Here is a 13,042-nt window from a genome sequence, read left to right on the forward strand (position 1 = left end):
TCGTCATCGCAGGCTATATATCGTTAGATATCATAATTCACCCCTTGGCTGATTCTTTGAATAACTATTGGGCAAGCATTCTATGACTATTGCTAAATAGATTTTGTACTGATTCTGTCACCTGTAGTTAGAGAGACTGTTCTCCATCGAACACACGGCGTTAACATTCCTCACGCCCACCACTGACGCCTGTTCATACCAATAAATAGAGTCCTCTTGATACTAGTCTTCGTTCAATGTTCTTTTTGGTTACTTATTATTTGTATCTGAGAGTGTGCGGCCCTTGGTGTGAAATGTGAATAAATTGTTGTAGAGAAGTGTCTTGTGCGTGAGATACCTGAGGTGGGGCAACGCAGTGATTAGAGCGTTCATTCACCACACGCCCAGTGTTTGGAGCCCATTTCTGATGGTGGAGGTGGCGGTGCCTAGTGAGTAAAGCTGTCGCTCGTTACGTCTCAAATCCGGTTCTATTTAGAACACATGTGCACTGTGTGTAGTCAGTTTCTGACGTACCATCACTGATATTGCTTGAACTAATTGTTAAAGAACAGTTAAAACCTACTCACTCAGTGTGTGTAGTCAGTTTCTGACGTACCATCAGTGATATAGCTGGAACTAATTGTTAAAGAACAGTTAAAACCTACTCACTCACTCACTTATTGAGACGGCTACATTCCACACGGACACTGGTTACTTTTACACATTCGAGTTGTTTGTATTTGTGGTCACGGCTACACTGCATACGGACACTGGTTACTTTTACACATTCGAGTTATTTGTATTTGTGGTCACAGCTACACTGCATACGGACACTGGTTACTTTCACACATTCGAGTTATTTGAGTTATTTATATTTGTGGTCACAGCTACACTACATACGGACACTGGTTACTTTTACACATTCGAGTTATTTATATTTGTGGTCACAGCTACACTGCATACGGACACTGGTTACTTTTACACATTCGAGTTATTTATATTTGTGGTCACGGCTACACTGCATACGGACACTGGTTACTTTTACACATTCGAGTTATTTGTATTTGTGGTCACGACTACACTGCATACGGACACTGGTTACTTTTACACATTCGAGTTATTTGTATTTGTGGTCACGGCTACACTGCATACGGACACTGGTTACTTTTACACATTCGAGTTATTTATATTTGTGGTCACGGCTACACTGCATACGGACACTGGTTACTTTTACACATTCGAGTTATTTGTATTTGTGGTCACGGCTACACTGCATACGGACACTGGTTACTTTTACACATTCGAGTTATATATATTTGTGGTCACGTGTATTTATTCACAGCTCTAAATTAAATGAGTATTCGTGATTAATTTCTTATTTTACGCAAGCCGCAGCGTATGTGGAACTATACTGAGATAACATATATTTATTAATCTCGTATTCTAAGTTGCTAGTTGCTATGTGTGTAGTGATATAATATAGCCGGCCATATTTGCTCATGTGTTATTCATCTCTAACCTGAACCATGAACATGATAATAATGAACTCAAGAGACAAATGACTTCAGTATTTGTTGAATTCATTTTGTCATTCAACAGGTCATAAGACCCGTAAGATCAATTTTTCACCATTAGGTGGCCCACTCTGAGAGAGACATCTGGATTCTAAGCTTGCCGTATAACAGTATGTACACCCTTGGTGCCTTGGGATCATTGTCCGAACAACAGCAACCCTTCGTACGTTTTTTGTTTTGAGTTGGTCCTCAGCAACCCATGCTTGTTGGAATGTAATAAGGTTTGGGCCGGACAATCCTGTGACTCACATCATGAACATTGATCGAAGCAGCTGACATGTCCAAGTGTGACCGCTATCCCCTCGTACAACAGAATGGGAAGCTACACACTGTACCACATTACCAGTCAAGAACACAGACACAGGTTAATTGTTTATGATGTCATGTTATCGGTGCCTTTATTAAGACACATTCATCGTTGTTGTATCGTTTTTATTTGTTGTTTGTGTTTCGCTGTGAGGAGACATGTCATGTAGATCCGGCTGTCTTCCTTCAATGACAGATGAATCGTGTTTTATGCCGCAATCAGTCGAATATAATGACAACCTGACAACCTGGCCACGATAGCTGTAATGGGTGTCTCCTGGTACTGTGCAGCTAACTGGGCATGTTCGAGTGAGTGAGTGACTCTGGTTTCATGCCGCTTTAAGCTGTATGTTAGCAATATCACGAGTCTTGGGCGTGGACAGTGAAGGATTATGCTGCCCCACTGACATGCTTGAAATAACCGAGACTGAGTGTGCCTCTACACCAGTGTCTACGTCAAACCTACTGTTCACTGTTAATATTGAGTTCAGTGAACAGTTCACAGTGGCAGTGGATCCGCCATTGAAATGCTACACGCCGTTGATTGAGTTATTTCTTGAAAAACATCTTTCACATACACTTTTAATTCTTATGAGCGAAATGTACTATCAGGTGAAATGTGTTTGCAAGTAATAGTGATAGTTTCATAATCGAAAACAAAATGTTAGGGTGTATTTGAGGTGTGTAGAAAATATGACATATCGCCGATCTGATCTGATCCGCCATTGATGCTTGTGGGTTATAGTTCCATAACTTCTTTCTTTCTTGTTGATCCTATTATCTGACAAATCTGGAAATGTGTTAAGGACTCTTTGTGACAGTTTTACACGTTCTGCTTTTGAGGGGTGTGTGACAGTGTCAGTTGACATTCTGTTAATGTCCATTCCATTCACCACATGCAATAAGATATCTGAATTATTTACTAATGTAAACAAAATGTCTCAAAGTAGATTTTTTAAAAAGAACAGCTGGAGTTAACACATGTGTTCTCACGATACTTTTGCAATATTTAACATGTTGTGGGAGGGAAGGCCGCGGTGTATCATTTATTCTTTCATTCATTCACATATATACTTCTTTCTTTTATTGTTTCCTTTCATTCATTCACATAATTCTTGCTCTTAATTCTTACTATAATTCATTCATTCATTCATTGTAAAATTCCGACTGATACAATAAACTGGCTGCAGTTCTGGTAAACACAGCTGAAGTAGCGCTGGGAACGAGCCAAGTCACTGTGTGCGTCGGAGCATGATGAGGCACACGTTAATTAGTACAAATGGTAATCGAACAATCGAGTGACCTATCCCTGTTGTAGATTATCCCTGATTAAATACACTGACGGTAGAATCTCCGTATGTCTATCAGGCAACGTTCTTACCCTGTAACAGGCTGATACGTTTATCTGCCTGTGAGAGGAAATCAACTGGATCTTGTATTCGCCTCGACTAGAAGGGACCATTGTTTGCAATGATACTGAAATGGTACTGTAGACATGTGTGTGGTGCAATCCTCTCCCTTAAGCTTGTCACTCGCCGGTTTCCTATAAGCTTTCCAAAGACTCTTAATTTTACCTCCTAAATGGCAGATATTATGTGTACTAGATTTTTACCCACGTAGAGTTGTCAAGTATAGATGATAGCTCTCTTGGCACAAGGAAACCATCAGTGTTAATCAGTTCAGGAGGCAGCGTGGAATATAGCTTGGTCTGGACACACCATTGTTTGGTGGGGTGGGGGGTTCAAAGTTTCCCGAGTACAGATTTAGACATTAAGTGGTTGAAACGTTCTTCAGCTGAAGACCTGTGTAACAAATTAATTAACCCCTGCCCACATGTATTTCCAAGGCCCCGTTAGTGACAGTACATACCTTGATGGCAGTGTTTGCCGTTACAAGCCCCTGTGCATACCATTACTTGCCGGTGGACTGTACAAAGATTCCCGGGTACAGACCTGAAGTGGTTGAAGCGTGCTTCCCATGAAGACCGGGGTTCAATTACACACCAGTGACAGTTGTGTGAAACCCTCTCAATCCTTCACTCATTCTTGACGTTTCAACCAAGTTGCTCATCGGACACAACCTGGGTCAGTAATCTGCTAAGAAAGTATGGTGCTCCTTTTTTCATCTCACGGGTAACAATTAAAGGTATGTGTTAGCACACTGATGAAACAAATGATAGTCTGCCGGTTGAACTCGCATGGAAGAGATGGAAACAAAGCTGTTAAGGTACGAACTGTATTCCCGTAAACAAAACCTGTTAGTGTAGGGTATTCCTGATGAGAGAACCCAAATCAACATGTAAAAAACTGTTACACGATATGGGCCTGCCCACGTCATTGGATGTTGTCAACATACACCGCCTACCGCCACACATCACAAATGAGCACACCAAGAATTCCCCCAAACCTATAGTGATTAAATTTGTGCACACGGCAGATGACAAGGTGTGCTGCAAGCGAGCGTTAAACATACTTCACTGTTAAAACAGAGAAAAATAACAATCGGTACTGATCTACCAGTCCTTCTAAAGAAATGCAGCAAAACCTTTCGTGCGAAAAACCGGACACAAGGTTAAAACACGAATATATGTGAGAGGAATTCGTGTGATACATGACTATAGAAAGGACATAGAAAACTGTCAAGCTTGGTGATAACATCCAGTTGTAATGTAACTCGCGGATCGGTTAGTGCGTGCGTCTCTTTGTGAACGCAAATGTACCAGCATTTTACTCAGATTTTAATCGTTACTGCTAGTGAAGTGTGGGACATACCAAGTTCTAACCCTACCCAGTCATTCCTCGACCAGGTCCTGATTTACAGTAAGGTGAACCTTTCCTTCCCCACTGACTACGTTGGTTTGTTTATAAATAACACGTGACCCTAAAACCGGATGTTATTGTATTAAGGTCAAGGCCACCAGTTACACGTGATTTTGTTTCCAGTGTAAGTGACTCTTGAGGCAGCAAAACGTTACTTATTATCAGGAGACACCGAGTGAACATTATGGCAATGTCTGAACACGATGGAGTCCCGGTATGCGCTAGTCATTGAGATACATGACACTGTGTTTTTTTCATGTAAATATGGTCATTAATGAGGGCGGTTTCGGTTTGGAACAAACGGAAGCATAGTGAGAGTTCAGCCCGTACCCCAACTCCCATCAAAAACCAAAATTACAAACGGACATGCTAAGCTCACCCTAAATATGCATTTAGTAATCTATAACAGGTAGAAAAACAATCAATCGATCCAATGAACTTTTTTTCAGTGTTGGCATATTCCCCTGGAGCAATTTTTTACGTAAAAAGAGCGGGGGTGTACGGGCGGAACACTTCCCAAAGGGAAAAATTAAAATGCTATCATTAAATTGTAGAGGGTTTAATAATAACCTTAAAAGGATACAAGTTTCAGATTCGTGAGAAAGAAAAAGGCTCAAATCTGTTGTCTTCATGATGATCATGTTACAGCTGTCCAGGAACAAGTAACAACACAACAATGGGGATACAGTGGGGATGTATAGTGAATACTACCGTACATAAGCCCAGTTAACAATAAGGCAAGGGGGACAGCAATTTTATGTAGCAGTGGATGTGACTATCAATGATAAGATATATACTTTGATTAACTTAGATGGACAAAACTCTGATAAACCAGAATTCATAAAAATGTTAGAGAAATATCAGAACAATTAAATATTGTTACATGTGGTGATTGGAATTTGGTGATTAATCCTGATAATGATACCTTTAAGTATAAACATATTAATAACTTTTAAGCAAGGAAGGAATTCTTTACAGACAATAGACTTCCTATCTTAAAGACTCAACCGGAGAATTGGTCCCTCTGAGAGATGGTTCACCTGGCAACAACCACGAAAGCAAGCTCGAATAAACTGTTTTTTCCCATAATGCTTTCAGTTCTGTCGAGGAAAGTAATATACACCCAAGTATTAATTCAGATCTCTCAAAAGTGTCACTCACAATTACAGTGTCAGGTATACAAAGTGGGAAGGGCTTTTGGAAGTTCAAGAATTCACTGACAAAGGATACAAAATATGTCGAAATTATAAAAAGAATAAGTGATACCCTAGAAGAATATAAATAGAGGATGAAAGAATGTCTACATTTAATGATCAATTACTATGGGGAATGTTACTGATAAATAAAATGGAGCATCAATACTTTTTTATCTATACACATAGGAAGAAAAAAATGAATTAAACTGTCTTGAGAGTAAGCTAGGAGAAACAAAAGGTTGATAGAGAGGCAGAGTATATAAGGGAACAGTTTAAAGGAACTAGTTGAGAACTAGTAAATTTTACAAAATAAGAACTGAAGGCCTCTTTGTGCGATCTGATGGCAAATTGATCTAAAAGGTGAAAAAACCCTCACACTACTTCCTCCATGTAGAACACAGACATTTTATAAATAAATCCTTCCAAATTCTCGATTGAGAGAATGGAACAAAAGTAACACAAAAGAAAACAGAAAACGACAAAAACCTCAAAACAAAACAAAGTGAAATTATGCAAGAAGTAAGAAAGTATTACATTAAATAATACAAAAACAGAAAATTGTACACACTGACCTTGAGAATTTATTTTCTGATGCTTTAGTGCCACGGCCAGATCATCAAACATCACTCACTTCGGAAGGTGTACATACTTATCAAGAGGCGCTTGAAGCATGGGAAAAAATGAAAGTGATAAAAGCCCTGGCCCAGATGGCTTCAGAGCTGAATACTTACAAATGCTTTGGATGGATCTCCAGAAATATTTGATTAATACCCTAAGTTATGCATATATAACAGTATCCTGATGCATATGAAAAAAGTAAGGATTGATTACTTGTATACCATAAGAAAATAAATGTGAAATGTATTTGAAAAACTGGCGACCCGTCTCCTTTTTAAATACAACCTATGAGTTAGCAGCGGCTTCAGTTGCTGATAGGTTAAAACCAAGTGTACCATTAATCATTCATGAAGATCAGAAAGGATTTGGGAAAGGTAGATATATAGGTGATGTAACCTATTATATAATTTATGTTACACAGTAGTTGTATCAGATACCAGTATACTGTTACTGATTTTGAAAAGGATGTTTTACACATTTTCAACATTGGGCCAAGCATTCAATATTGGATAAAACTCTTTTCTGCAGACCTTGAATCTAGTGTTTTAGTAAATGGGTTTGCAACCACCCTTTTTCATTGTCCCAGTAGGTTGTCATCAGGGAGACAGAATATCGCCATATATATTTATTCTTTGTGCTGACATCTTAGCAATAATGGTTTGAAATAATAGTAGGTGAGGAATTAAAATAGGCCACTTAAAATCTACACTTACTTTAGATGGATGTGGAAAAAAGTCTCTGTGCTACAATGAACACCTTATCGTGTTTTGCTAGATTTTTAGGTTAAACGTTAATGCTTGAAAAAACTAAATTGATATGGATAGGGTAAAAAGATAAGGTCTAGATATAAAGTATGTGAAGATTGGAATTCTGACTGGACACAGACACAATTTAAACTACATGGGATTGAGTTTGATGTGGAATTAGATAATATGGTTAGCCTAAATTACACATATAAATTTGTTTAGGTAGAAAAAGAAATGGTTGGTAAAGAGTTAGTGAGTGAATGAGTGAGTTTAGTTTTATGCCACACACACCAATATCTAAGGTACATGGCAGTGGTCTGTAAATAATCGAGTCTGGACCAGACAATCCAGTGATCAGCAGCATGAGTATCAATGTGCGCAATTGGGAACAGATGAAGTGTCAACCAAGTCAGTGAGTATAACCTCCTGATCCCGTTAGTCACCTCCTATGCCAAGTATATTCGTCTTATATTGCAAGCATGGGTCGCTGAAAGCCTATTCTACCCTGGACCTTCACGGGTAATAGGCAAAGAGAACATTAACACCATTTGGCAGAAATGTAGTATTAATATGTTTGCTTCTACCTAAACATGTTTGCTTCTACCTAAAAATCTTTGCTTCTACCTAAAATTATTTGCTTCTACCTATGATTAATCATCTTTTCAGCAGTATACCTACTCCACCAAAGCATATAACAGAAAATTTTCAGAAAAAAATGTTTTCAGTTTATATCGAAGTTTAAACCAGAGAAGGGAGATAATATCACTACAGCCAGAATATGGTGGCATTAGTGCACCTGTTGTGGAAAATTGCACCTCAGAAATTAGGATGGGTTACTAGATTATTTAATAGTTAGTCTAAGTGGTCAAACATATTTTTTCAATCTGTAGTGAATGAAAACTATTGCGCCAAACATTCATAACAGTTTTGGGATGTAGATGTTGCTATTATGGAGCACATACTGACCTGTTTTGACTCTACAGAAACAACTACTGAAGACACTGTAAGCAAATCAGTTTGGTATAACAATTCCATCAAAAGTGGTGGTAAGCCCATATATACTGGACAAAATATGTTTGGGATATTGGTATTTTTATGATTGATATCAGTGTGTCAATGGATAAATACTTCATTATTGATAATTTCAAAATTTACATTTATCCCTATCTATTTGTGTCCAGTATATACTGCAACGTGGAATAAAAAGGGTGTATTATATGTCTCAACGATTCTATTGATGAACATGGTAAAATCATATGAGTTTGATGACTAGTTAACAAATCTAGAATTAGAACCAATTTCGTGACCTATCAATGAATGAAACAAGCTATGTTGAGCTATTTTTTTAAAAAAAAACATCTACAGGAAACATTGACTGAAAAGGACCAATATTGCCATTCAACATCTCAAACATACACAAACAATAAATCTTTATGTAAGGTACGTAATGAAATTCTGCATGAACCTAATATTACAAAATGTTAGACCTACACAAAGTGGGAAAGTTACCTTGGGAAAACATATACTGATTCAGAGTGGATAAGTGGTTTCTTATAGCACAACGCTTTCACGTGGTTTGTGATAGCACAAGGCTATTCTGGTAGTTTCTGATACAACAAGGTGATTCCGATGGTTTCTGATAGCACAAGGTGATTCAGATGGTTTCTGATAGCACAAGGCTATTCTGGTAGTTTCTGATACAACAAGGTGATTCCGATGGTTTCTCATAGCACAAGGTGATTCAGATGGTTTCTGATAGCACAAGGCTATTCTGGTAGTTTCTGATACAACAAGGTGATTCAGGTGGTTTCTGACAGCACAAGGTGAATCTGATGGTTTCTGACAGCACAATGGTTCTCATAGAACAAGGCCATCTTGAGGGTTTCTGACAGCGCAAGGTTATTCACATGGTTTCTGATAGAACAAGGTGATTCAGCTGGTACAGCAGAACCTAATATTACAAAATGTTAGACCTACACAAAGGGAAAAGTTCCTTAGGAAAACATATACTGATTCAGAGTGGATAAGTGGTTTCTTATAGCACAAGGTGATTCTGATGGTTTCTCATAGCACAAGGTGATTCAGATGGTTTCTCATAGCACAAGGTGATTCCGATGGTTTCTGATAGCGCAAGGTGATTCAGATGGTTTCTGATAGCGCAAGGTGATTCAGATGTTTTCTCATAGCACAAGGTGATTCAGATGGTGTCTGATAGCACAAGGTGATCCAGATGGTTTCTCATAGCACAAGGTGATTCAGATGGTTTCTCATAGCACAAGGTGATTCACATGGTTTCTCATAGCACAAGGTGATTCAGATGGTTTCTCATAGCACAAGGTCATTCAGATGGTGTCTGATAGCACAAGGTGATTCACATGGTACAGCAGAACCTAATATTACAAAATGTTAGACCTACACAAAGTGGGAAAGTTACCTTAGGAAAACATATACTGATTCAAAGTGGATAAGTGGTTTCTTATAGCACAAGGTGATTCTGATGGTTTCCTATAGCACAAGGTGATTCTGATGGTTTCTGATAGCACAAGGTGATTCAGATGGTTTCTTATAGCACAAGGTGATTCTGATGGTTTCTGATAGCACAAGGTGGTTCTGATGGTTTCTCATAGCACAAGGTCATTCACATGGTTTCTCATAGCACAAGGTCATTCAGATGGTTTCTCATAGCACAAGGTCATTCAGATGGTGTCTGATAGCACAAGGTGATTCACCTGGTACAGCACAACCTATTATTACAAAATGTTAGACCTACACAAAGTGGGAAAGTAACCTTAGGAAAACATATACTGATTCAAAGTAGATAAGTGGTTTCTTATAGCACAAGGTGATTCTGATGGTTTCTCATAGCACAAGGTGATTCTGATGGTTTCTCATAGCACAAGGCGATTCTGATGGTTTCTCATAGCACAAGGTGATTCCGATGGTTTCTGATAGAACAAGGTGATTCAGATGGTTTCTGATAGAACAAGGTGATTCTGATGGTTTCTCATAGCACAAGGTGATTCAGATGGTTTCTGATAGAACAAGGTGATTCAGATGGTGCTGATAGCACAAGGTGATTCTGATGGTTTCTCATGGCACAAGGTGATTCCGATGGTTTCTCATAGCACAAGGTGACTCAGATGGTGTCTGATAGCACAATGTGATTCACATGGTTTCTCATAGCACAAGGTGATTCCATTGGTTTCTCATAGCACAAGGTGATTGTTTCTGATAGCACAAGGTGATTCAGATTGTTTCTGATAGCACAAGGTCATTCAGATGGTTTCTGATAGCACAAGGTGATTCAGATGGTTTCTCATAGCACAAGGTGATTCACATAGCACAAGGTGATTCACATGGTTTCTCATAGCACAAGGTGATTCAGATGGTTTCTCATAGCACAAGGTCATTCAGATGGTGTCTGATAGCACAAGGTGATTCACATGGTACAGCACAACCTAATATTACAAAATGTTAGACCTACACAAAGTGGGAAAGTTACCTTAGGAAAACATATACTGATTCAAAGTGGATAAGTGGTTTCTTATAGCACAAGGTGATTCTGATGGTTTCTTATAGCACAAGGTGATTCTGATGGTTTCTGATAGCACAAGGTGATTCAGATGGTTTCTTATAGCACAAGGTGATTCTGATGGTTTCTGATAGCACAAGGTGATTTTGATGGTTTCTCATAGCACAAGGTGATTGTTTCTGATAGCACAAGGTGACTCAGATGGTGTCTGATAGCACAAGGTGATTCACATGGTTTTTCATAGCACAAGGTGATTCCATTGGTTTCTCATAGCACAAGGTGATTGTTTCTGATAGCACAAGATCATTCAGATTGTTTCTGATAGCACAAGGTGATTCAGATGGTTTCTGATAGCATAAGGTGATTCAGATGGTTTCTGATAGCACAAGGTGATTCAGATGGTTTCTTATAGCACAAGGTGATTCTGATGGTTTCTCATAGCACAAGGTGATTTTGATGGTTTCTCATAGCACAAGGTGATTGTTTCTGATAGCACAAGGTGACTCAGATGGTGTCTGATAGCACAAGGTGATTCACATGGTTTTTCATAGCACAAGGTGATTCCATTGGTTTCTCATAGCACAAGGTGATTGTTTCTGATAGCACAAGATGATTCAGATTGTTTCTGATAGCACAAGGTGATTCAGATGGTTTCTGATAGCATAAGGTGATTCAGATTGTTTCTGATAGCACAAGGTGACTCAGATGGTTTCTGATAGCATAAGGTGATTCAGATGGTTTCTGATAGCACAAGGTGATTCAGATGGTGTCTGATAGCACAAGGTGATTCAGATGGTCTGTGATAGCACAAGGTGATTCCATTGGTTTCTGATAGCACAAGGTGATTCCGATGGTTTCTCATAGCACAAGGTGATTCTGATGGTTTCTCATAGCACAAGGTGATTCAGATGCTTTCAGATAGCACAAGGTGATTCAGATGGTTTCAGATAGCACAAGGTGATTCAGATGGTGTCTGATGGCACAAGGTGATTCAGATGGTGTCTGATAGCACAAGGTGATTCACATTGTTTCTCATAGCACAAGGTGATTCCATTGGTTTCTCATAGCACAAGGTGATTGTTTCTGATAGCACAAGGTGATTCTGGTGCATTCTGACAGCACAAGGTTATTCACATGGTTTCTGATAGAACAAGGTGATTCAGCTGGTACAGCACAACCTAATATTACAAAATGTTAGACCTACACAAAGTGGGAAAGTTACCTTAGGAACACATATACTGATTCAAAGTGGATAAGTGGTTTCTTATAGCACAAGGTGATTCCGATGGTTTTTGATAGAACAAGGCGATTCTGATGGCGTTTGATAGGACAAGGTGATGCTTATGGTTTTTGATAGCAAAACGTTATTCTGATGGTTTGATGGATAATTATGTCTTTACTGAAGTTGTTCACATACAGACGGGTGTGGCACCGGTAATCAATAGTTAAGTCTCTGGTATTGTCATTCATACACAAATGGGTATTAGACAGGTGACAGATGGTTAAGTCTCTGGTGAAGTGGTTCATACACAGATGGGTGTGACAGAGGTGATAGATGGTTAACTCCCTGCTGAAGCGGTTTTTACACAGATGGGTGTGACTGAGGTGACATATGGTTAAGTCTCTGCCGAAGTGATTCATACACAGATGGGTGTGACAGAGGTGACAGATGGTTAAGTCTCTGGTGAAGTGATTCATACACAGATGGGTGTGACAGAGGTGACACATGGTTAAGTCTCTGGTGAAGTGGATCATACACAGATGGGTGTGACAGAGGTGACAGATGGTTAGGTCTCTGGTGAAGTGGTTCATACACAGAGGGGTGTCACACAGGTGATAGATGGTTAAGTCTCTTGTATAGTGGTTCATACACAAACGGGTGTGGCACAGGTGACAGATGGTTATGTCTCGGTCAAAGTGGTTCTTACACAGAGGGGTGTGACACAGGTGACAGATGGTTAGGTCTCTGGTGAAGTGGATCATACACAAATGGGTGTGACACAGGTGACAGATGGTTAAGTCTCTTGTATAGTGGTTCATACACAAACGTGTGTGGCACAGGTGACAGATGGTTAAGTCTCTTGAATAGTGGTTCATACACAAACGGGTGTGACACAGGTGACAGACAGTTAAGTCTCTTGTATAGTGGTTCATACACAAACGGGTGTGACACAGGTGACAGACAGTTAAGTCTCTTGTATAGTGGTTCATACACAAACGGGTGTGGCACAGGTGACAGATGGTTATGTCTCGGTCAAAGTGGTTCTTACAC

This window comes from Haliotis asinina, chromosome 16 (genome assembly GCF_037392515.1).
Source record: "Haliotis asinina isolate JCU_RB_2024 chromosome 16, JCU_Hal_asi_v2, whole genome shotgun sequence".
Taxonomy (NCBI): Eukaryota; Metazoa; Mollusca; class Gastropoda; order Lepetellida; family Haliotidae; genus Haliotis; species Haliotis asinina.